The sequence below is a fragment of the Cyanistes caeruleus genome, chromosome Z, assembly GCF_971803275.1.
Source record: "Cyanistes caeruleus chromosome Z, bCyaCae1.hap1.1, whole genome shotgun sequence".
Classification (NCBI taxonomy): Eukaryota; Metazoa; Chordata; class Aves; order Passeriformes; family Paridae; genus Cyanistes; species Cyanistes caeruleus.
Window position 1 is genome coordinate 2,308,211 of NC_141732.1, and position 24,184 is coordinate 2,332,394.

General features: G+C 36.4%; 3 long non-coding RNA genes across 3 annotated transcripts; 2 read left to right on the forward strand and 1 right to left on the reverse strand.

Annotated features, from left to right (window-relative positions):
• Window positions 1–695: 695 nt before the first annotated feature.
• On the forward strand, window positions 696–12,672 carry LOC147647977 (uncharacterized). Its single transcript, XR_015280540.1, has 2 exons — window positions 696–1,238; window positions 9,606–12,672. It is a non-coding gene; the product is annotated as an uncharacterized LOC147647977 (long non-coding RNA).
• Window positions 9,372–19,274, reverse strand: LOC147647978 (uncharacterized). Its single transcript, XR_015280535.1, has 6 exons — window positions 19,019–19,274; window positions 16,162–16,269; window positions 13,302–13,353; window positions 12,388–12,576; window positions 11,675–11,838; window positions 9,372–10,380 (listed from the first exon to the last, which is right to left on the reverse strand). It is a non-coding gene; the product is annotated as an uncharacterized LOC147647978 (long non-coding RNA).
• LOC111941563 (uncharacterized) lies at window positions 18,649–23,662 on the forward strand. Its single transcript, XR_015280541.1, has 3 exons — window positions 18,649–18,717; window positions 20,872–21,058; window positions 23,582–23,662. It is a non-coding gene; the product is annotated as an uncharacterized LOC111941563 (long non-coding RNA).
• The last annotated feature ends 522 nt before the right edge of the window (window positions 23,663–24,184 follow it).

A 24,184-nucleotide genomic window follows, 5' to 3' on the forward strand; every position in this document is an offset into this window, starting at 1 on the left:
GCTTCAGACACGCGGGAAGTGCTTGTCAAACGTCAAGCTTCGCGCAGCCTGTGAGGTAAGGCTTCTGGAACAGCAACAATTAGCTCAGTTTGTCCATCTCATTTAAAGTCCTGATCTTGGCTTGGAATGCCTGATGTGAGTCAATACTTTGATGGAGAGATGGCATTTGCTCAATTCAAATGACACCCATCACGCTGACTTTTGTTCTAAAGCTCCGAGAGGTTAATTGAACGGATATGAAGGATAAGCCAGTCTAAAATTGCCTCTGCTCTGCCTCAGAAGTACTAAGCCTTTGGACTTAATTTAAGACTCCTTTCTTTTGTGAATTAGGCTGAATCGTGTAGGAAGTTTTAAGGAGGAAATGCTAATAAAAGACAACTTAATTTTAAAATTTGCATATGGTAGGGAGTTTAGTGGCATTTGCCTCTATCAATGGGACTCAGGCATTTCCCTACTAATATAACAAATCTTGCTGAGCTGGAGAGTTGAGTGGAGAGAAACCCAGTGAGGTTCTTCCCCCAGGGGCACGGGCAGGGCCAGCAGGGCCTGGGGGTGCCGGGGGTGCCGCTGGGGGCCGAGGTGGCCGTGAGGTGACCGAGAGTCCTGGGACCCCGGGGAGCCTGGGTGTGAGGGAACGGGCAGAGGTGAGGGAGGGGATCCTGCCCCTCTGCCCCGGCCAGCTGAGGCTCCTGTGCAGCGCTGCCTCCAGCCCCGGGCTCCTCAGGCCAGCAGAGCCCAGGAGCTGCCGCCCAGGGCCCAGGGGAGGCCGCACACAGCATTTGGGCTCTGCAGCAGCTCCAGAGGCTGCGGGAGCCGGGCCCGGCCAGGCCGGAGAAGGGAAGGCCCGGAGGGGATCCCGTGGATCCACACAAACATCTCCGAGGGCTGCCAGAGGATGGGGCCGGGCTCTGCCGGGCGCTGCCGAGAATAAAATAAAGGGCAGCGAGCGGCAGCCCGGCAGGAGGAAGAACTTGTGTCCATGGAGGGGCAGAGGCCTGGAACAGCTGCCCAGGGAGGGCCTGGAGTGTCCCTGTGTGGAGCCATGGCAGCCCCAGCTGGGCACGGCCTGGGCTGAGGGAGCTCCACAGGAACCTTCCAAAACCAAACTATTCTGCAGTTCTGTAATACGCAAGGGAACGTGTGATCCGTCTCTCTTTTTTCTTTTTTTTTTTTCCTTCTTTTTTTTCTATTATCCTCAAAACTGAAATCACAGATAATTTAGCATCATTTTCGAGCAGGTCTGTAATGACTTCCATTTTTATTTCAATAACAACAAGACTTACAGACTTTTGTTTTAGATGCAGATTAATTAAGGTATAGTCAGGCGTAGTCACATATGTTTCATTCGGTAGGTAATTATGAGACATTTTGGAGCAAATTTTGTAAGACATTATGCTCAGTTTTAAAATTGTAAAATATCAGTTGTAAAATATCAGCCTGTGTTGGAAAAAATGAGCAGAGTCTGCTATGATTTTTTTTCCTCTCTGCATAACCAAATAAAAGAAGATTTATCTCTAGATTGTATCAGACTTGTGATAAAGACAATTCAAGAAGACAGTGTAAAGTGCCTTGTCAAAGAAAAATATTGTTTTAGTTGGTAAATATGCTAAGATGATTTTGCTGGGAGTATTGCTGCAATCCTACCCAAGATTGCTTTGTGTTTACTGTGAGAGCCTCTCTGATTGATTCCATTTCAGCACTTTTCAGTTTTAGGAAAATTCACATTACTCTTGTTTCTAAGATGATAGGACGTATAACTTTCTGCAGTGGTTATTATAAGCTGCACAAGTATGTATCTTTTTTTTCCCCTTATATTTGACACCAAAAAGATTGTGAAGAGCTCATGCTTTTCATGGGAATAATAAAAAAAAATCAAAATAAGAAATCAAAATTCTGTTTAAAAGGCTTCCTTTAGTTTGCTTTATCTAGGGGACTTTTCTAATGTAAAGAAAATCATCATACAGCCTTATTCCTCAGGTAACTGTTATTTTTCACACTCTTCAGTAAGCAATCCTGAATACTTTTGTTTCACTGGGAGTAAATCAAAAGGTGTTTCTGGACATATGTAAGTTTGAAGTCAGCATTGAAGTAACTACTCAACTGTATTTATACATCATAACCCTCATTGTGCTGAGATTAGTTGTAATTATATTTGCCTGCTCTTAAATGGCATTTCCTGTCCCAAATTTTATACCTTCCAAACTGGAAAAATGAGAGAAAAATTGGAAAAATTAATATAAGCATTTTTGTTTCTTTGGTGTGGGCCTTTCATTCTCCTTCTCCTTCTTCTTCTTTCTTCTTTGTTCTTTCTTTTTCTTCCTTCTTCTTCTTCTTTCTTCTTTGTTCTTTGTTCTTTCTTCTTCTTTGTTCTTTCTTCTTCTTTCTTCTTTTTTCTTCTTCTTTCTTCTTTCTTCTTTTTTCTTCTTCCTTCTTCTTTCTTCTTTTTCTTCTTTATTTTATTATTATTATTAATAATAATAATGATGATGATAATAATAATATTAGTAGTAATAATTTTTATACAAATGGTCGAACCACAATCCACCTGGTTTTCCTGGCCTGGGTGTGCAAGAAAGACAGATCAACCAAACAGGTGAAAATTATTAATAATTCTAGCACTCGCTGAAATATTCCATCAGTTTTGTCCCGTTTCTAAAGAAAAGTCATTTTCACCCTGAAATCTCAGCAAAATGTCAACAAGAAATGAAAACCCTCTTGCAATGTTCAGTGGCTTCTAGGAAATATTTCATGTATATTTAAACATATACATTTTTAGCTGTAAATGCTAAAAGGAGAACTAGTATCCCTTAAGTCTGCTTAGGAATAACAGCACAAAAAATACATGGGATTTACAAATCAAAATAGCCAAAGCAGGTATCCCCCTCTTTTTGTCATGCAGTCTCTTTGGTTATATCCAGCTCCTCTGAAAATCAAAATATCTTAATCTCTCAACCACCGTTGGAAGTCTGCTCTGGAATTCTGGTTTCTGGATACAGTTTTGTTTTGAATTGATACTGACTCTTTTTTTATATTGTGTTTTAAATGCTTCTGAGGAACTTTTATTTAACAGTATCACCTTAAATTGATTCAGGTGCTCTGGTTTCTCATCTATTGATAACAGCATCAATAATGATGACCTGTAGAATAAAAGCAGTGAAGCTTTTAAACTTTTTTTATAGCATTAAGTTTTTTGGCATCTGGCCTTCCTTCAGACACTAATTGCCATTTACAGCTTAAAAAGATAAAAGGGCTCTGAGATGATGAAAATGAAAATGCATATGTAATAATTTTATATTTGCTACTAGCACTAGTTCTTAAAATCCTGATTACAAGGAGAGGAATTGTTAAACACGATAACATTCATTTATTATTATTTATATTTTATTATGTATATTATATTATTTATTATTTATTATTTGTTTTATTATATGATTGCTATTTATATTATCTTATTATTTATTGATGCATAAATGGGAAATGAAAAATGAGAAATTTTATTATATTATTTGCAATCATAAAAAAAAAAATTATCAGTCTTTCAAGTCTGCAGTAACACAGAACATCCACAGCACCCTGTTTTTCACAGAGAAATTTACAAGTTATTGACTATGCTTAATGATTTTATGGTTGTGCCTTATGGTGTTGGAATATTCCATTGCTGAAAGCAAACCAAAAACAGTTTAAAACTTTAATACCATTTTTAAAATTTATTTAAGAAGCTAACAACCTAATGTGAAGAGGAATGAACCCCATCTAGATAATTTCACTGTCTTTATTGCAATTAGTCAAAATATCTTAATTTATCATTTAGAAATACCTGTTTCTCCAGGATCTACTGTATCCATATTTTTTCAAACTTTCAAAATAATAGATTGGATGTAAAAAACAAACAAACAAACAATCCCTCTCTCACTACCTTCTAAGTTACAAAGAGAAGTTCTTGTTTTATTCTTTTTCTTCAGCAGCACATTTAAAATTTGCTACTCTTCTTAGGTACCATTTTATACTCCAGAATGAGCAAAATTCCCAAATAAAAACAACCTATTTCATTTTGTTGATAACATTTGCCACTCTACCACTTTTATGCTGACTCTTCAATCCTGTATTTGACCATTAGTTTTATTCATGGCCTAAAAAACCTGCCCTAATCCTGTATGTATAGAAATTTTCAGGGTATGGGATGAGGAGAGGTTACAGGACCCTTTTTCTCCTTTTCTTTTTCCTTTTCCTTTTTTTTTTTTTTAATTTTCTAATTTATTTTTTATTCTAGTCAACCTTAAAAAGCCTAGTCATGAGCAAGACATAAAGAAAAACTCTTGTGTTAATGATGCCTCTGATCCTTCTTGATGCCCTAAGTTGTTGAATTAATATTATGGGGAAAGGTGCTCAAGGCAGTGAAAGAAGCAAACATTCTGCCCTAATCCCAAAAGATGCTGAACAAATTTTGGAAGAGAAATACGTATGAAATGGCAATTTCAATCTGATTCCGTAGAAGAGAGATGTGATGGGCAAGGTTGAGGTGTTATTTGTAATAGAAGGATTGTGAGATAGGCTGTTTTACTTTTTCCCAAAAGACAAATCCCACTTACTGCTGTTCATGATATTATCTTTCTATCTCACGTAAGACTTCTGTTTAATGTAAATGTGGCAGATTCTGTTTCTCAGTTTCTGATAAAAAAGTATTTCCACTGGGTAGATTAAAGAGTTCTGCTCTCATGTTTCAATATTACTTTCAGAGTCGAGGGACTGTGTTGGTCCTATCTGTAACCTGCTCTTTATTTAAAGAGGAATTCTGGCTGTCTGAAATCGTGTTTTAGATCACTATAGCACCACAGCAACATTGATTTGCACTTCTGGGTGAAAAATGAAAGACAGCCTTATACAGCATAATTATGCTGATGCCACAGCTAAGCTCCAGCACATCTCCTGTGGGGGCTTAAGCATCAGAAATCTGAACAAAGCTGGGTTGAAAAATAGCTGGTCCCTTTCATTATGAGCTCAGTTCCTGATCCTTGCCTCCTGAATGCACTGAACCTAATTCAGGCTTTGGTTGGCACGAGTGGTAATTTCTTGCAGAGGCTGGGGGTCGTGGAACCATGACAGGAGGGAAAATGTTAATCTGTGTTTTTTTGAGAATTCCTGTCAGTGGATGGAAAAGGGCACTGCACCTTACTGAAGCCACAAAGACCTCTTGGGTCCTTCACTCAGAAGAGTTAAAAAGCAAAAACAAAAAAACCCCAAAACAAACAAACAAACAAAAAACCCCAAAAACCAAACCAAAAACAAAAATCAAAAAACAAAAAACCCAACCAACAACAACAAAAAAAAACACCAAACCCTGAGATATTTCCAGAAAAAAGATTCCAAAATATCAGAAAGAATGATTTTCTACATTATTTCTCTTCAGCTTTATAAATGTGGATAAAAGTTAGGCAGTGCTGCTGTTCATCCACGGCAGGAGTTAAAAACATTCTAGGGGTTTAAAGGATCATGAAATATTGTGGTGTGGCTGACTTCCCTCACCATGATCAAAGGACCACGGTTATCAACACGTTCCTTCCGAGAGTCAGGTGCACATAATTTATTTTCTCTCGGAAAGAAGGCACCATTCATGAAGCACCATTACCCCTTCATGAAATTCAGAGCATACATGGGCAAGATCAAGGTAAAAAATACAGAGGAAGAATTGTGCATCTATTATTTAAGCTAATTTCAGATTTAGGAGTTAAAAGACGCTTGAAAAAATTCACTTTACTTCCCTGCGAAGAGAAGTTGTCAGAACCTCAAGTGACAAATGCAGTCTTATTCTACTCTGAAGTAGACAGAAGCTTACCCTTGACTCAAAATATGATGAAAAATGCTTTCAATTTCTTTCTGTTTTACAGTAGAATTCAGTAAGATACTGGGAGCTCCCACTAGGCATGTCTTTTTCTGGTGTGAAAGTCACTCAAACTTTCATCAAGTCCCAGTCTTGCTGTTTTTGAATGTATTGCACATTTTAATAGAAGAATGCCAGGAATATCCAGTGCTTCTGGCTTTATCAATAGTTGGAGAATGATTGAACAGAATCCAAGTTTTAAATATTTTCATTTCCATTTTTTTCATAAAGTTTTGTTAACAACTGACCAAAGAAACATTTCATGTTCAGACCTCAGAATTGCTTGAATTCCCCCAAATCCTGAAAATGTTTATTTTAATTGACTGTTCAGTTAAAATTATTTCAATTTTTATTTTGATTCAGTCACAAAGCTATTGAAAAAAACCCCATAGTAATTATAATTATAGTTTGAATATTGTTTTTGCAAGACAAGAAGTGCTGGAAATAATTGAGAGTAATTTCAAGATAATTCTTTTCTGGTGAAGGAAAGGTTTGAAATGATCAGAACATTGAATGTGAAATTGTCAGATTCAGAGATTCTGGAGGTGACAGAAAATATGGAGGGCACTGTGTCCTTCTGAGCTGGGCTTGGGAACTTACAATTAAAGTTTTCAGTGTTTCCACATTATCAGGATTGTGGCAAAGGACAGCCTAAATATTGAGGGTTTATTTGTTTCACCTGATGTTGTCAGAACACTTCATCTTTATTTGATCTGAAAGGATACATGAAATAAAAGACAAAATAAATCATCTAAGTGAGCAATAAACGAAAATTTAAGAGTTATATAGCTAAAAGTATCCTCTTTGATGGACTGAATTTTCCTCTCAGTCTGTCCCAAATAAAAGAGTAATATAACTACCATAAATATATTTTGTCAAAATATAGTAGGAAAAAATACTTTCACCACCTCTGAGATTCTGAGCATTCTCTTCATCTACTCCAAAGATCAGACATTAATTGGAAATACTTTTTTTATGCAACTGCTATATTGAAAACTCTATCTATAAAATATTAAAGAAAAATTCTCACACTTTTCCATTTCATATTGATGAATCAGGGTTTAGGAAACAACGCAGAGTTTATTCACTTTCTGTTTTGGAAAGATCTATAAACATTTATTAATTTTAATGGGGTTTAAGCGTCGCCTTGGTTTTGAATACCTTATATTAAGAGGGGAAAAAAACCCAAAACAGTGCACATTTTCAGATCTGCCAACAACATAATGGAATACATTATTTATCAGGTCCAAAGAAGAATGATTGAAAGACAAACAAATGTTCAAAACTGTGGCTGTATTTCACCAACTCTTGTAAATACTTATTTAACAATAAGGATAGAAATGCTGTCTCTGGACCCTGAATTCATGTGGGAAATAAGAAAACCAAGGAATTCTCAAAAGAATTGAAAGGCCATTAATCTGAATGAAACCAGAGCTTTGAAATTATCAGAGTACAAAAATATCACCAGGTTGCATGTTAGCAGCATGTTAGCTGCACGAGCAGCTGCCAAAATAATTCTGTTCAAAAATTTAAAAAAAAGTGTTTTCATTAAGGAGTGATTTTGATACATTTGGTTTTCAGTATGTGTCAGTGAATGTATTTAAAAATCCATCTAAAAATCTTGTTCTGGGTCAGGAATCTGTTGACTGAAGATCTGAACGTGGAGAGGAGGAGTAGGAAATGGTTTGAGATTGTCCTGATTAAACAGGTCTATTTCAAGAAGGGTCCGAACTCCAAAGAAAGCCTTGTTGCAGCCCTGTTTTCACAAAGTTCTTCGCCTCTGCCTGAAGAAGCTGGCAGAACAGATTTGACAGGAAAACATGTACATCATGACATTTCTTTCCATCAGCTGGAGCTCACACTTTTCTCTTTCCTTGCGGTCAAAAACCACCAGTGATGCAAAACCCTGCTCTGTCTTCATCACAGCCATCAACACCCTGGGATCCTCTTCCCAAACCTGCTGCTACCCTCTCGCGAAAATCACTGTCTCAAACCCCTCCATGCCCTTTCTAGGAAGAAATCTGCTTTTTTGACAGTTTAATATAGTGAACTGGGGACCTGGTGGAGAGAGGGAAAACAAATTATGTGATGGGAAGGGAAACGTGACTCTTTATCATGAAAACAGGCTGTGGAGTTGGAATGTGCCATTGCAGGGAAAGTTTTTGTGTTCTCTGTCAGGGAAGATGTGAGGGACCACTCTTGGAAAACACACTTTGTAATAAAAGAGGAAAAACTGGCAAACTGAGAACCAGAAAAGATGTCAGAGATCTCACTGTAACACAAGGGGGAAAGGGTGTAAATTTACAACACATCACCTGCTTCCACTGTCCCCAGATCACATCAGAGATACATTCACACTGTCACTCAGACACAGGGTGAATTCATGAGTCTTCCAGAGCTCCCAGGAGAGCTTTTCTACTTCCATTATGCCCACTGTGCTTCAAAATAAAGCTGTTTTCAGAAGGCAATGACAGGCAACACGTGAAAGGGAAAGAATGTAACTTCCATCTCTGCTGGTTGTTATACTGGCTGTGATGCTGAAGGGAGGATTGTATGTTTCATCACAGCATCTTAAATATGAGATAACCAAAGCTTTGTGCCTTGCATTTCAACCATTGAGCAATAATTATTCAAAAATTTCTGAATATGAGTGGTTCTGAACTCAAATTATCACCAAAAGGCTTGGGAAAACCCTAGTTGTTTCATTTAACTATTTGCACACACACATAATGCTTTTTATTCATATAATAAATAACTCCTTCATAGTAATTTAGTGGCTTTTTTATTTCCATGTTATAGTTTCAGTGATTTAATCATTCATTATAGCTCTAAAACAGGATGGCCACATCTCAAGGCAAGCAGATCTAGGTTTATAGCATGCTAAAGGTCACTGAACAATTATTGGGGTTACTAATTGACTTTAATTTTTTATAGTTCTGTCAAAAAGTTGTATAGCATGTGTGGCATGCATGCTGTATAAAAATGATTTAGCTGTTGGATTACTTTCAAAGGCTTTGAAAGAAAACACTGTCTAGACAAAGGGAGGACTATAAAATGGTCCTGCAAGATTATGGTTGACTTTAAGGTTTAATGACATGCTTTCATTACATGAAATACACAGTATTTCAGCTGAAAGAAAAGCAAATTAATGACCTTAAGGTTGCTGTCACCTGTAGTGGGAGAAAGGCTTTTTACATTTTACACTTTGCCCACTCTTTCATTTTATCTCTTAAAATAAATAGAAATAAATAAATCTCTTAAAATAAATAAATGTCCTAAAATAAATCAGAGCTGAGTCAAGAAAATTTGACATTGTAACTACAGTGTGCAACTAATAATACCAAATAGACAAAATGCAAAATAAAAGAGGAATGCATCATTTTAATCTTGGAACTGCTTTTGTAATTGCTTGTTTGTTTCCCATCATGATTTTGTTTAGATTTCTATTACAGCAGATAATAAGAGGAAATAAAAATGGTCCAGATTACAATACTGTTACTCAAATGGAAAAATACTTTATTTTAAAAGTTGTTCAGGTTCCTTTAGCTGGATTATTCATACAGCACAGTGCTTATCAAATGAAATTGCTGTTTCTTAACTCTGCTCTACTTAGGTTCATATCCTCACTTAAACACACATATAACTCTTAATTTTGGTGGGATTCATGGTTTTAGATACCATGAGAGTGGTGCCTAAATCTGTGCCCCAATTTCATGTTTTTCCACAGGCTCATTTCGACCTCTGAAACGTCACAGTCTGGACTGTGTGCCAGAAGGAGGAGTGCATCAAATCTTGGTTTCTGTGGCCTGCAAACCTGAAAACATTATTTGAAAAGAAAACATGGCAGGGTTAGAGGGCAGGAGGAGCAGAAGGATGATATCCAACCCAGACTGAATGTGCCCAACACTGTCTGACATCAGCTCAACTAGGAACTGGACAACTCATTAAATTGTCTGGGTTTGCCTGAACAACCCAGGCTTTATAAAAAAGTTTTAAAGGTCTTTTTCTTGCCCTGAGGTGGTAGGAAATGTTAAGAGCTTGACTTTTTGCCTCCACAGAATTGGATAGCAGGTTTGTGTAAAGTTTTATGGGTTTGTAGTTAATAACCTGAGCACAAGCTCGTCCGCATTACATGACTGAGTTTTCCAGAAAAATAGAGGCAAGAAGGGGTTGACTGTAAGAAGGGTAGAAAGTTGGATTAATTAAAAGCTAAGAACTTAAACTTTAGAATGTTTTTATCTTGATCTGACCAACAAAGCCCAACCCAACCAAACCCAACCCAATCCAACCCAGCCAAACCAAGCCATACCAATTCAACAAAATCCTTCCCAAAAGTGCACACTACTAAATTCATACAGTGTAAGTAATACTATCCCCCAAAAAAATGTGTTTCACAGTGCAAGAAACTCAAAATAAAACACTTCACCACAGTGGATATCAATTTTGCAGACACAATATTTCAGCAAATAAAACTTTGATGGAAGATCCCATCCTCCTCCAACCTGCAAATGAAAGTTTAAGTCAGAAAACTCAGGACAGAATCAACAACCAGAACGAGTTCTGAAAATGAGTCAAGCCAAGGTCCTTGGTGCATGCATTGAAGGGATTAAACATTCTGCACTTTAAATTATACTGGCTCATAAATTCAGCCTTTCTGGTCTGACAAACACTTCTGGACCGTGGCTGTTACTGGAAGTTTTAGTCATGGAATGCCATGAGGAGGGTTTGAAGAGCTGCCTGCCTCAGGAGAGGTGAGGATGGAGTGCCAGCAGCCAATGAGTGATGGAGGAAGCAAGTTTGTGAAATGGAAAGCGAAAACCCGTGGATGTCTACAGTGTGACAAATTGTGCCACTTGGCAGGCAAAACATGTGATTTTCAGGAAAGCAGATATAAATATATAGACTAGTTAACTTTTGATGGAGCTAGAGTCATCAGAAATAAGAGCTGCATTTCTAGCATGAGTGCAAATGGCTTCTCATTAAGCCTAGTCCATTAGCAGAAGTGCAACAATTTTTTAAATCAAATTCACATTAATCATATAACATATCACATTGTGATTTGTTTGAAATGCTCTTCAATTTTTAATTTAGATTTTCAATCTATTTATCAAGGAAGACCTCATTTAGAAGTGAACTTTTCTTTTCTGAAGTAGAAAATACTATTTCTGAAGTAGAAGTCAGCCCTTAGAGTTTTTTTAGACTTTTGGTTTGAAATTTCCTCTAGAATTTCTCTTCAACCATAAAAACAGAGTTATTGAAAGAGTTATTATTCAGACTGACATTCCAAAGCACAAATGAATCAAAAATACATACAAAAAAGTAATGCATGAATAATGAATATTTAATGGTAGCTCTTTGGGTATTGGTTTCTTGACATGGGTCTGCTTTTAAGGATTTGCTGCTATTTTCAGTGCTTAAAATGTGCTGATTAATATTTCTTGCTTGATTGAGTCAATGGTCAAAAATGTAAGCTAATAGGATCACAGGCTCTTAGATTCATTTTAAATCATGATTAATAGAAGTTATATACATGCACAAGAGAATCAATTTGTGAACTCTTAATGGATCATATCCATTTAGTCCTAACTTTGTTTTCCTCATTCAAGGAGAAAATATATTAAAGTCACTTAGGGTCATTTCTGGGTGTTTAAGTGTATCTCCAAACCAGATAAAATGTCACTTTCCTTCAGAAGGATTTGAGATGAATCATTGTGGAGCTAGATCAAACACATAAGCAACATTAAGAGAATTTTTTGCCCTCTGAGCATCCAACAGCCTGTCTGCTTTCCTGTTTACCTGGAGAAAGGGATTTTCCTCTGCTCCACAAAAGGACAGGTCCTCCCTGCTCAGTGAATCTTCCAGTGGGGACCTAGACCTGTCATGGTCCTGGGTATGCTCAGGTAGGACAGACGGTTCAAGCTCAGTTTCAAGGATTAGGGTTGGCTCTTCTTTCCCAAAGCCTGGGGAAAGAGGGTTTATTTGTTCTTATCTGGTCAGCAGGACCAGGGAAGTGATTGTCCCTCGGTGCTGGGCTGAGGCCACAGCTCGAGTGCCGTGTCCAGCTCTGGGCCCCTCAGCACAGGGAATTGAGGGGCTGCAGCGTGCCCAGAGAAGGGAACGGAGCTGGGAAGGGGCTGGAGCCCCAGCAGGGGCTGAGGGAGCTGGGAAAGGGGCTCAGCCTGGAGAAAAGGAGGCTCAGGGGGCCCTTCTGGCTCTGCACAAGTCCCTGGCAGGAGGGGACAGCCGGGGGGATTTGGGATCTGCTGCCAGGAACAGGGACAGGAGGAGAGGGAACGGCCTCAGGCTGGGCCAGGGGAGGCTCAGGGGGGACAGCAGCAGGAATTTCCCCATGGAAAGGGAGCCCAGGCCTTGGAACTGCCCAGGGAGGTTTGGAGTGCCCATCCCTGGAGGTGCCCAAGGAGGGGCTGGAGATGGCACTGGGTGCTCTGGGCTGGGGACAAGGAATTGGGCACAGCTGGGACTCCATGGCCTTGGTGATCTTTTCCTACCTCTGTGATTCTGGGATTCTGTTTTCCCTTTGTTTTCAGAAACACAGGGTCATTTATACTGGAAAAGTGCTGTTCTCACATTTTCTCTGTAGAATCCTTCACTCAGTTCTTCCAAGGACACAGTGAAAGACCCATCTTGCCTTTGACTCCCTACAGCAAAATTTTCCAGCTACAGTGTAGGTCTCTTCCCTGTAGTTTTTCCATAACATTTAAAATATAATAAGCAAACAAATATCTAGTCATGTTATAATGGAGGCAAGAAAAAAATAAACATATGATAAGCAATATCTCAGTCTCTTTAAGGTTGTTAACTTTTGCTTGAATTCATGGTTTGTTCTTGCAGCCTGACATCAGACATTTAAAAAGTCAGAACTGGGTCTCATAAATGAAAAAATCAATAGCAGGTTTCCTGCTTTTACCCATACGAGACATTTAATTCATCTGTTTAATTCAGCTTAATTTATAAAATTAATGAGGCAGTTTCTGAATGACTACAGGAAAAGGGGATGATTTGCATTTTTATTTACTTGACAAGTTACAGTCTTTATCCTCTTCAAATATGTTTCCCCACTTGAGAATATCAACCCTTAATTACACATCTATCTAATAACAAAGATAAAATCACATGTAGTGGACTTAGGTTTTATAGAAAAGTGGGCAGCTTACCACCACTACCACTACATAGCAGTTATTTGGCAGTCTGTTTATTAAACTTATTAAATAATTCTATAAAACCTCTCTGAAAAAAAAAAAAGATAAAAAAAGAGGTCAGTTAAAAATATTACTAGGGCAGCTCAAAATTATTTTTTTGCTCCCTGATCCTCTTAACCAAATTTAGTAACTTTAAGTAAATTAATCACAGTTACTATTAACGATCTCTGAGGTAAACTTAAGTACCTTTAGACACACCTTACCTTCAGAAGTAGTGTCATGTTTCCTATTTTCTCTGATATTTTCTGCCAATTGCTGCAAAATATTTAATATTTTGTCTTAATAATTAAAATATTCTGCTCTCCTTAGATTTTAAATCAGAAATTAACTTCCTAAAAAAAATTACATAGAGAACTCATTATATAAATATTTTTCTGGTGGGGTAAACTATGATTTATAAAATAGTATTTTAAAGATAATTAGTTTAAATATAATTTTTTAAAGATAATTATGTTTAAATTTTTTTAATGTGGAAGTGGAAAATCAAAAGTGGCAAGCACTGGCTTTGCAAGTACACTGCAGTTTCTCACTTTAATTTCTAAGACAAAAATATTTTACCATTTCTAGAATAAAGAAATTGTATCTTTTATGTTTAAGAGCCTTTTGTTTTTGCTCATAAGTTGGTCTGGTCTTTTATTTGAAGGGTAAACAAATTAGATATTTACTTAAGGAACCCAAGCAAAATCTGGCTGCTGTGGTATGTGGCACTATGGAGGCAGGTTTCATAAGGTAAATTTCACCTATTGTACATTACTATTATTGTTATTACTATTATTGTTGTTGTTGTTGTTATTATTATTATTATTATTAATAATAATAATAGATAATAATAGATAATAATAGATAATAATAGAATATAATAATATAATATAATGATGATGATGATGATGATGATAATAATGATAATGATAATGATGATAATAATAATAATAATAATAATAATAATAATAATAATAATAATAATAATAATAATTTGTGTCATTTTTTCCTTAATTTTAATGGAAAAAAATTACTTCAGATCCCACAGCACAAGGTTAAACTCTGGCTTCACTCACAGAGGCAGCAAGAATTTAAGCAGTGATTATTATCTTGCCAAAAATGGTTATCAATGGTAAATGAAGACATATTACTAATAACTGAATTTACAAATCTAACTCTCTGTCAGTGGAATTTCATGGTGTTTCACTTCAAGGTCAAACAGAGATAGTTATCTTTAGCCCCATATTTTTAATTAGGTTATTTAGTCAAACACAGTTAAAAGCCAAGGATATATCATGTGTTCAGGTAAATAAATTATACAGGTTGATTTTAAAATGCAAATAAAAATAAATAAATCAAAAAAATAAAAATAATAAAAAGCAAATAAATAAATAAATGAAAAATAAAAAAATCTCAGGATTTGTCATGTTCAGGTTTAGGACTTTTTCTCATTTTAATTTAACAAATATTAATTTCTGAGATCAATATTTGTTTGGGTTTTTTTCTCATTCTACTTTAATAGTTTGCCACTCAAATGCAGGAGAAGGAGATCTTTGATTTTTATTCCAATATTAATTTTTTTTCCAGTATTACAACTTTAAAGCATTGATTCATTTCCAGTGACTTTTTAAGATTAAATTAAAGATTTTTTCAAGGTTTTGATAAAGAGATAAACAAGAAAGTTATCTGAAAATAAGCAAACAAATAAAATAACCCAAACCCCAAATTATATGTCAGGTATTAATTGTTACCAACCCTAAATAAAGCAACTGATTTTGAAATTTCACAGTCTAATGATTCAGTGGGAAAAAAACCAAACAAGCAAACCCTCAGGATTTCGTGACTTGTTGCTTTATAAGGCTTTTATTTTTGACACTGAAATTTTCTGAAGAGCATTAAACTCTCTACTGCTCATTACTTGGTCTTAAATTTGACATATGTGGTATGTATTACAGTGTGATTTCTCCCTATTTATAATTTGCTCATGTGACTGCCATTGGATTCCTGAACTGAGTCCAGATCCATTGTAAATGAGTCTAATTATAAAAAGATAAGTTTAGATCTCAAAGTCTGTGCAGCAGGATGTGACTGAAAAATTACTTTAATGGAGTCATTAGCAGTAACATTTCTGATAATCTGTTGTGACTTAATATTTTATTGGCCAATAATATACTGAATAAACCAACATAAACTCATTAATAAAAAAACAATCTTTGGATTTCATGTTATTTCTAAGTGTTGAAAAAAACCCCCACTGATATCTCATTCAAAAGTCAAATTTTACTCTTAATTTTTTTTTTCCCTGCAGTAAAAAAATGTTATAGGAAAAGGATATTTTTTTTCTGAATCTTTACTTGGTCCATTAATTTTGCACTTGGGTAAGGACAAAACCTATGTGATTATCTTTCAGATTTTGGAGACTTAGTGATAGTAAAAACGATTGCCAGGACATTTACTCTGAGATTTGTTTTATCCTGTAAGAGTCAGACTTCATTTTTAATGAGTGACTGACAGATACATGTGTGATCATTTCCTGGGGTTCTGGTGGTTTCCTCCTTGTGCACATGAAGAAGAATGAGAAAACTAACTGAGATTCACCTCAAAATGGATATCTGAAAACTTATCTGAAATGTGGGGAAAAATTTTGGTTGCCTTCTGAAGAGCATGGATTTGGATTATCATCTTGTGCTCAAAATACAGTATTTCAATATTTGGATAAAAAGAAAAAAAAAAAAAAAAAAAGGTGTTCCTCTGGTTTTCATTATAAAAATGAGAAATATTAGATGTACAGGTGTATAGTTATGGGGAACAAGCCTTATTATCTCTCCTGACAGATGTAAAACCATTTCTCTGTTGTCTCTAGGAGATAAATTCTAATTTGAAATTGCCACTAAATTCCTCACTGGTTCCAAGAGTCACTTAAATACCAGTATGGCCTCATATTACAACTTTTGCATTGTATCATAGAAATATTCTATTTTTTTAAGGTATGGCAGGCCAGTACTGGGCACCAATTTGCTGTTGACTCCCAAATATAAAATTTTTTGAAGAAGAAAGTTTTGGGTTTTAGGCTTGTGAATGCACCTTTATGTCTTAGCTGTCCTTGATCTTCAGGTTTTTCCACAGGGGTGACTTTTCTTTTTCTCTCTGAATTATTAAGCTGCTGATTGTCTTCTTATCTTTGATGAAAAACTACAAATGTGAGAAAAATAATTCGTCACTCAGATTTTTTAATTTGTCGCTTTTTTTTTTTCCATGTTTATCACATAAAAATCAACCTCTTAAAAGTTTATGTGTAAAAAAATTGTTTGAGATATCTCAAACAAAACTGTTCTAAAATTCCAACCCTCTAAGGCCTTAGCTGGCGTCCTAGGAATGGGAAGAAGGCAATATTAGTAAAAATTACTTTCTAGACCTTGTAATGTTTTACATAACAAAAAAGTTATATAGTTTCAAACCTAGATATATATATTTGTATGGATACCTAAATCTTGCAATGCCGTTGGAACAGGACAATTAAAAAAGGGCTTAGAGGCATACTGTTACACCATCAAACATTGAGTTTTTAAGTCTGAATGTGACAGTGGCACACAGTGACATAACTGGATATCAGCTGTTATATTACCTCTTCTATCATGAAAAAGAAAAATCATTTCAGAGAACAGTGAGAGAAAAACTTTTCTGGGGGGAAAAAGGAGGAAATTTCAGCCTTCTTTAAAGCTCATTCAAATAACTAACTGAAAACTGAATTGAATGATGCTTTAAAATGATGGTTAAATCATTTTGAAAATAAAATTTTCTACAGAAATTTAAGGTTGGGGAAAAAATTAAGCTTTTCCTCTGCCATACTAGAAAATCAATGTGCAGTATAATTCAAAAAATAAGACTGAACATGGGATTTTTTTTCAGAGAATATTGTTTTCCTGCAGAAAAGAGAATATTCTCTGCTATTTTCTTTGCCCTTTCCTGAAACAGAAAGGTAATAATTCCTGGATGCAGACATTACTGCACATTAGCAGGAGTTTGTGACAAAGGCATTGCAAAAACACCATGACTAAATAAACAAGCAGAGGACACATTCTCAGTTTCAAATCCCTTTTTCAACATGTTTCTGTAAAAAAAAAACAAACAGAACTCAGAATAGGGAAAAAACCTCAGATCTATCTGTTTGAATTGAGACAAAAACTGTAAAAGAAGCCAGTAAATCACTCTGTCTATCTCTGTGCTTGGTATGGAAAATTTTGGGTTCAGAATAAGTCCCAATGAAGAGTGGGTTTGTTTTTTTACAGTTCCCCAGAAGAACTTATAACTCTTAGAAACCACATTAAAAAAGTAACAAAACACCAAAACAGCAAACAAATCCTTTCTTTTTAACTGAACTTGCTTTCCCTGGAAAAATATTGTTGTAAACTTGTATCCAAGGCATGTAGGCTTCCACACAAGACCATCTGAAAATGATTATTGACTTTGTGTAAGAACATAGAGTTATGACCATTTCTCATCACTAGACTTTCTGTTGCCAAACAGGTTTTGAGGTGGGTCATCCACGCAGAATCATATTTTATTTTATAAAATAAATTTGAAATAAATAAATTTAAAATATAATATATTTTATTTGTAGCTTTAAGAAATAACTAGTTTCACTGCTTTGAGGGATAATCTTAATGCTTCCTATGAGCTTGGAAAATGTGATGATTTCCAAGCCTCAGACAGATACACTCATGAGTAATGGGCCAAAGGAGGTCAAGCTCCAGATCCACATACATCGTGGTTGCAGGGTTAAAAAATATCTGAAGCACATGAGGAAAGTTCTGTTGGGCCACTACAAGCAGTTTTCTTTACTGAAGAAATCAGTAAATGCCTAAAAGTATAGGAAGGTGTATATTTATGTATGTGAGCACGGAGGAAATGTGTAAAGAACAGTGGAAAAAAAAAAAAATAAAATTGATTCATCTGTATGTATGGAACCGTGAAAGGCTGAGTTGTAGTAAAACATTTTTATCTTTACTTAACAATAAGTTCTGTTACTACAAAACAGCTGGGAAAATGTCTTGACAGCATCTAGAGATAATTCTAAAGGAAGTTGTGTTTAACCAATAATCTAAGTAGATTGTTAAAATTCCTGGCATGTATTGTTGTATCTCCTAGATAGAAGATGTGTTGCTTGTTTGTTTGGTTTTTTTGTGGATAGGAATAACTTGATTTCTTTTAGCATTTTGCTAAAAATTCTTAAATAGAATTAAATTTATACTTCGAAGTAAAATAATTCCAGCTTGAACAGCAATTTTGATTTAAAAAATATTAAAACACACAGCATGACACGGTTTTGCAATTCCAAGCCCTTTCACAGAAAAGAAATCAAAGCCATTTTCTTTGGCTTTTTTTCTTTTTTTTTTTTTTTTTTTTTTTTTTTTTTTTTTTTTTTTTCCAGTTTAGATTTTAATTGTGGTGCAGGAAAACAATTCTTAAAAAAAAAATAGAAAAAAAAAAGAAAAAAAAAAAGTGGTTTTCAGATACTTCTTTCTGGCCAGTTCTTACCAATGGAAAGCCACTTCCTGTAATTTCTGAGGTGAGAGGAGGTGAGAGGAGCAGCAGGGATGTGGTGCCCGTGGTTCAGCACTGCTGGCTTTCTCCATGACCGTAAGAAATCATGGATTTGATTATGTTGGAAGGGACCCCAGAGCCCACCCATTCCCACCCCAGCCATGGCAGGGCCAGCTCGCAGTGTCCCAGGAGCTGCCAGCCCCAATGTCCAGCCTGGCCTTGGGCACTGCCAGGGATCCAGGGGCAGCCCCAGCTGCTCTGGGCACCCTGTGCCAGGGCCTGCCCACCCTGCCAGGGAACAATTGCTGCCCAAGATCCCATCCAGCCCTGCCCTCTGCCACTGGCAGCCATTCCCTGGCTCCTGGCCCCGCAGCCCTTGGCAATTGTCTCTCTGCACCTTTCCTGCGGCTCCTTCGGGCCCTGCGAGGCCACAGGGAGCTGAGGCCAAAGCTTCTCCTGTCCGGGCTGAGCAATGGCAGCTGTGGCAGCCTTTCCTGGCAGCAGAGCTGCTCCGTCCCTCTGCTCATCCTGGAGCCTCCTCTGGGCCGGCTCCAGCAGCTCCAGCTCCCTCCAGGTCTGGACCCTTCAATTCTTTCACCCAGAGTGAGTTAAGCAGGGGCCTTGCTTCTTCTGCAGCCTCAGGCCGCTGTCTCAGCAGGTATTTGCTGCACTTTCTTCTAAATCGCTACGTTTGTATGAAAAAAAAATCCCTCAATCCATTAACACCAGAGGAGGGGGTAAAAATGAAGTCGGAGAGGGCCAGGCCACTCAGGCATCTAAACATATGCACAAAAAGACTCTTTTGCTGAAGGGAACAATTCAGCCTGATTTCCAAGCCTCAGAAAGCCGCCTGACAACTTTAATTGTGCTGCCTGAGGTGGGAGTAATAAAGAATAAGTGCTAAAGCCAAAGTTTTCAGCATTATTTCTTGAGTAAAAGTTTACAATGCTGGTTTTTTTCCCTTTTCTCTTTTCCTTTTTTTTTTTTTTTTTTTTAATTTCTTTTTTGCTAAAAAGGAAAATGCCTCAGTTTAAACAGAAAATATTATCTGGAGACTGCAGTGTTTTCCTGCTGTTAAAATACTCAGCTGCTTTTCAAATTCTTCACAGAAGCTTTCTGTAGTTATAATTGTGAAATAATAAACATATGTTTTCTATGCTGAATCCCTTTAAGTAAATTGTTTTAAACATCAAACCATGTTGTTTCACATTTGCATGCCCACATTTTTCACCCACGCCACCGAATTAAAATCTGAATTCAAACCCTGAGACCTAATAAAACAAAATTGATAAAGAAAGTAATTTCCAGATAATATGTTAATTAACTAAGAATAGTAAATGTAATAAATTATCCATTTCTTCAAGGTTAATTAGACCAGGTTAATTGATTGTAAGGCTATTTACTCTGACTGCAGGGTCTCTGCTATGATTCACTTAAAATAATGCTTGACTTTCATTAGTAGAAAATGTCCTTTCAGTCTCTGGGTTTTGTTTTTACCTATTTGTAAGCAGCAACTTCTCTAATTTTGCTTAATGCCTCACCTTTAATCCCAAAAGATTCTGTGATATCATTAATTTCAAACCTCAGACAGTTCACTTCTTTCTCTCCTTCTGTCTCCAAGGATCTTATTACTCATTTCTCTAAAAAGAAAATTGACAAAATGTAATATTGTCTTTTCCCATCAATATCTTCAGCCACCTCCTCATGTCTTGCTTTTCTAGAGCCGTTATTGCAATTCTGTTATCTTTCAACACCAATGCTGTATTTGTAATTTATGCTTTTTAAAAGTTTATTCCCTTACACTAATGCTTTTTTGAACCATTTTATCAATGATTTGGATGAATCCCATAAAGTGACATCCTTTCTGCTTCTAGGTACAGAGGAGAAATATCAACCTCCTGACACTTTTTATACACCTAAAAACCTACAAAATCTGACCCATAAGCAGAACAGAAATAAAACATTTTTATGGCCTCATGTCCAAGAAAAACCTGCTTTGCTATAACACAGCTTCTCTGTGGTTCCCATTATTTGTTACTGCCGGGTAATTAACAACATCTTTAATGGGTAATGGTTTTAAGCTGAAAAAGGGTAGGTTCAGGTTGAATATTGGTAAGGAATCCTTTGCAAGTTGGACAGGGTTGAGAGCAGCCTGGTCTAGTGGAAGATGTCCCAAATAGTGGCAGGGGGTGGAACGAGTTTCAAGGTCCCTTCCAACCCAGGTAATTCTGTGATTCTGCAGTTTAACAGCTTGAAAGTACAAGTCCATGGTCATGCACTTCTTTGACTGCCCTGCAGCAGACCACCTCTCTCATTTTCTGAAGCACTGCAAAGTCTTGGAGTTACATGAGCATTCACAAAAGTTAGACGGATCCTAGAGCAATCCTCTTGTGTTACTTTACTACTGAGGAACATCCTGGACATCCATCAGTATTTGGTGAGGCAAATTGATGATATTCTTATTCATAGTTACCTCAGAAATAATTTTTTTTTGCCAGCTCTCTTGAGATTATATATATATATATATATATATATATATCTTGAGATTATATATATATATATATATATATATATAGCTATATAGATATAGCTGCTTCTATAGTTTGCCTGCTGTTTCTCTGATCACAATGTCTCTGCATGTTTAAGAGAGAAATATTTTACTCTGTTTTACTCTGGTTTTACTCAGTCTTCCTCAGCTTTCTACCCCCAAATCCTACTAAATCCACAGGAAACCTCTTTGCTGCCTGTTTTCACCAATAACCATATATTGGGTTTTCTAACCTTATAAAAATAGATCTCCTGGTATAAATAAAGAGCTTTCTGCAATTACGTTACCATTCTCTGAAAATATCCTTCCATTACATTTTAATCCCAAAAATCCATACTCATCAAACACTAAAAGATCGAGGGAGAAGAAAACATATTTGGTTCAAAGACAAGAATCAAGCTGCTCTGACACTTTTTTCTGCTTTTAATTTTAAACAAATATTTCCCTATGATTGCTTAATCTGTAATGTTTTACTTTTTTGTTGCCTTCACCTCATCACTCTTAAATTCTTGCGTCCAAGATACTGGTTAATGATTTCAGAGGAATATCTCTTCTGTACATGAGGACTTGCCCTTGAGAAAATCCATGGAAATAAATGGATTTTCAATGGCAAGGGTTCAATCAATTCCCAAGCACCTGGCATATCCTTTTTCCACAGATAGGTGTGGGCATTTGTATGGGTATGGATGTGTAGCTTCCTGCACAAATACTCCACTTATCACTGATTTGTCCCCAAGAATATTAAGATAATTTCTCTGAATACTCCAGAATAGAACCTTTTAAGTTTAAGTTCAAACATTTAGTACTTTATGAAGTCATAAACTCCCTAAGAAATTCTCCTGTAGCTCCAGCTAGTTGTTAAATGTAATGAGCATTCCACAAATCACAGGTTATGCCTTTTTTTTTTTTTTTTTTTTGGTGAGGGTAGATTTCCATTCCATTTTCTTACACCTGTGCACTGCAGGTGCTCCTGTTTTTGGCTCTCTCAGCCAAGCAGGTGACAGGTCACAAAGTGATGCAGTTCAGAGCTGTAGCCACCTGGTATTCATCAAGGAGTAACTGAGGTTCTTACACTTTGCTTAATGGATTCCATTCAGGTTTTAAATTCTCCCAGCTTTTCCTATCTAAGGAAGACTGGAAGCTACTCTAAAGTGGATTTGCTTGCAAACTTTAGTTCTTCCTGCTCTAGAAAGAAAGAAAATCCATTCTTAAGGTTGGAGCAAAAGCCACTTTACCTTGACAAAGCCATTTGTCTTTTCCACCGTGAATCCCAACCACAAAATCACACACTGGTATGACACAATGAGCATTTTTGGAACATTTTAAGAACTGACATGGCATCTTGTCAGTGGTCAAAGCAGAAATCCTTACGCTGCTCACACTGTGCCTCATTCATAGACTCAGACCTAACAGCCATAAGGTTACGTGTAAGGAACAAAACACAGAAATAGTGAAACCCAGGAGCATCCTGTGGCAGGATAACTCTGATCCCACCTAAAATCCAGCCTTGTAAACACAGGGATGATGTAGTTTTCATATTCTTGTGAAGGGAGGTTCCCCTTGTTCTTGTACTTCGTGTGATAATTTGGCACAGTGGAAACTTAAACTAAGCTAAATTTGATAGTTTTGTTTTGTTTTGTTTTTTTCATGTGTAGTTTAATCAATATAAAAAAGACAACTCCTAAACAAAAATATTTTCTTGATGAGACAGTTTGAACTGGGGTGACTTAAAAAATACCTTTTCCTCTGTGCCTTGATCTTGTCCTCTTTTTTCACTGTATTTTGGTTCAGGAACCTTCAGCAGTTTCTTGAACTGCAATACTTTGTCACCACAGCTCATTCAGATATTTCTTAATCTTGGTGGTGGAGCTGTGTGTTGCTGCTAGCATCTGCTTTTAGTGTTATATACATTAACTTTAAACCCCCAAAAAACAAGGATCTGCACTAAGGGCCGTAATGGCTGATCCTCTGTAAGCAGGAGAGATGCAACTTTATTTGTTTTTTTCAAATAAACAAGACTGGGTGTTTATTTGGTGTACCTTGATGGGTTTGAAGTCAATTGATGCAATTGGAAAGCAATCTCAGTCTTAGGACAGATTGTGCTTATCAGAACCATTGTCTCTGGATTGCACAGATAAAAAAAGGGAAGATTACACTGTTTTCTCTTTGCTTTCCTTCGTGAGATGTGTTTTACTCTCAGAAGATTCAGTGGCTCTGCTGAAGTGTAAAGGTCATTTTTTTTATACTTTTAGGACTCCAGGAGCTCCCCAGGTGTTAATTTATCTCTGACTTCCACGCCTCTGAGCATTCTTGTATTTCTTACAAAATAACAGAGATACTGCTTCACCCTGATGAATTTTTTTCCTGCAGCCTTTGTCATATTTATCATTTGTTTCATATTCACATAAGCAGGACCCTTATGAATCTACCTTAAATGATTTTCAAGAAGATTTATACTGCTCATTTGTATTTCCATATCGCTGCTGGAACGAGGTAATTTGCCAGAGGTAAACAAAAGGGGTATGTAATAGATTGTTCCTAATTATTATGGACAAACAAAGTGTGTAGAAACAACACAGAATAAATGAAAATGATGGAAGAGAGCAGGCAGAATTCATTGAAACCTACTGGTTTTTTTTTTTTGTCTCAACAATAATACTAATCTTCCGTTATGAAAAGTGTAGGTGTAGGTAGATGTATACACAATAATTTTCCTATTATCTTTTTCATTATTTCAGCAGAAAGTTATCCCATTGCAAAATGATGAATATTTTTATCTCTGTCTCATCTTTTAAAGATAATATATAGGCTAAAAAGAAAACAACTTAGAATCTTTGGAGTATTTTATGTCTTCCTGAAATTTTTAGGATTACTCTCAAATCAAGGACTACTGCAAAATGAGATAACCCAAGCTCAGGTCCAGTTTTCTGATAATGAATGACATGCTCTGGAATATTTAATCTGGTTTTTATAATTGTAGAGGTACAAAAGACATTATTTTAATTGAGGCAGGGA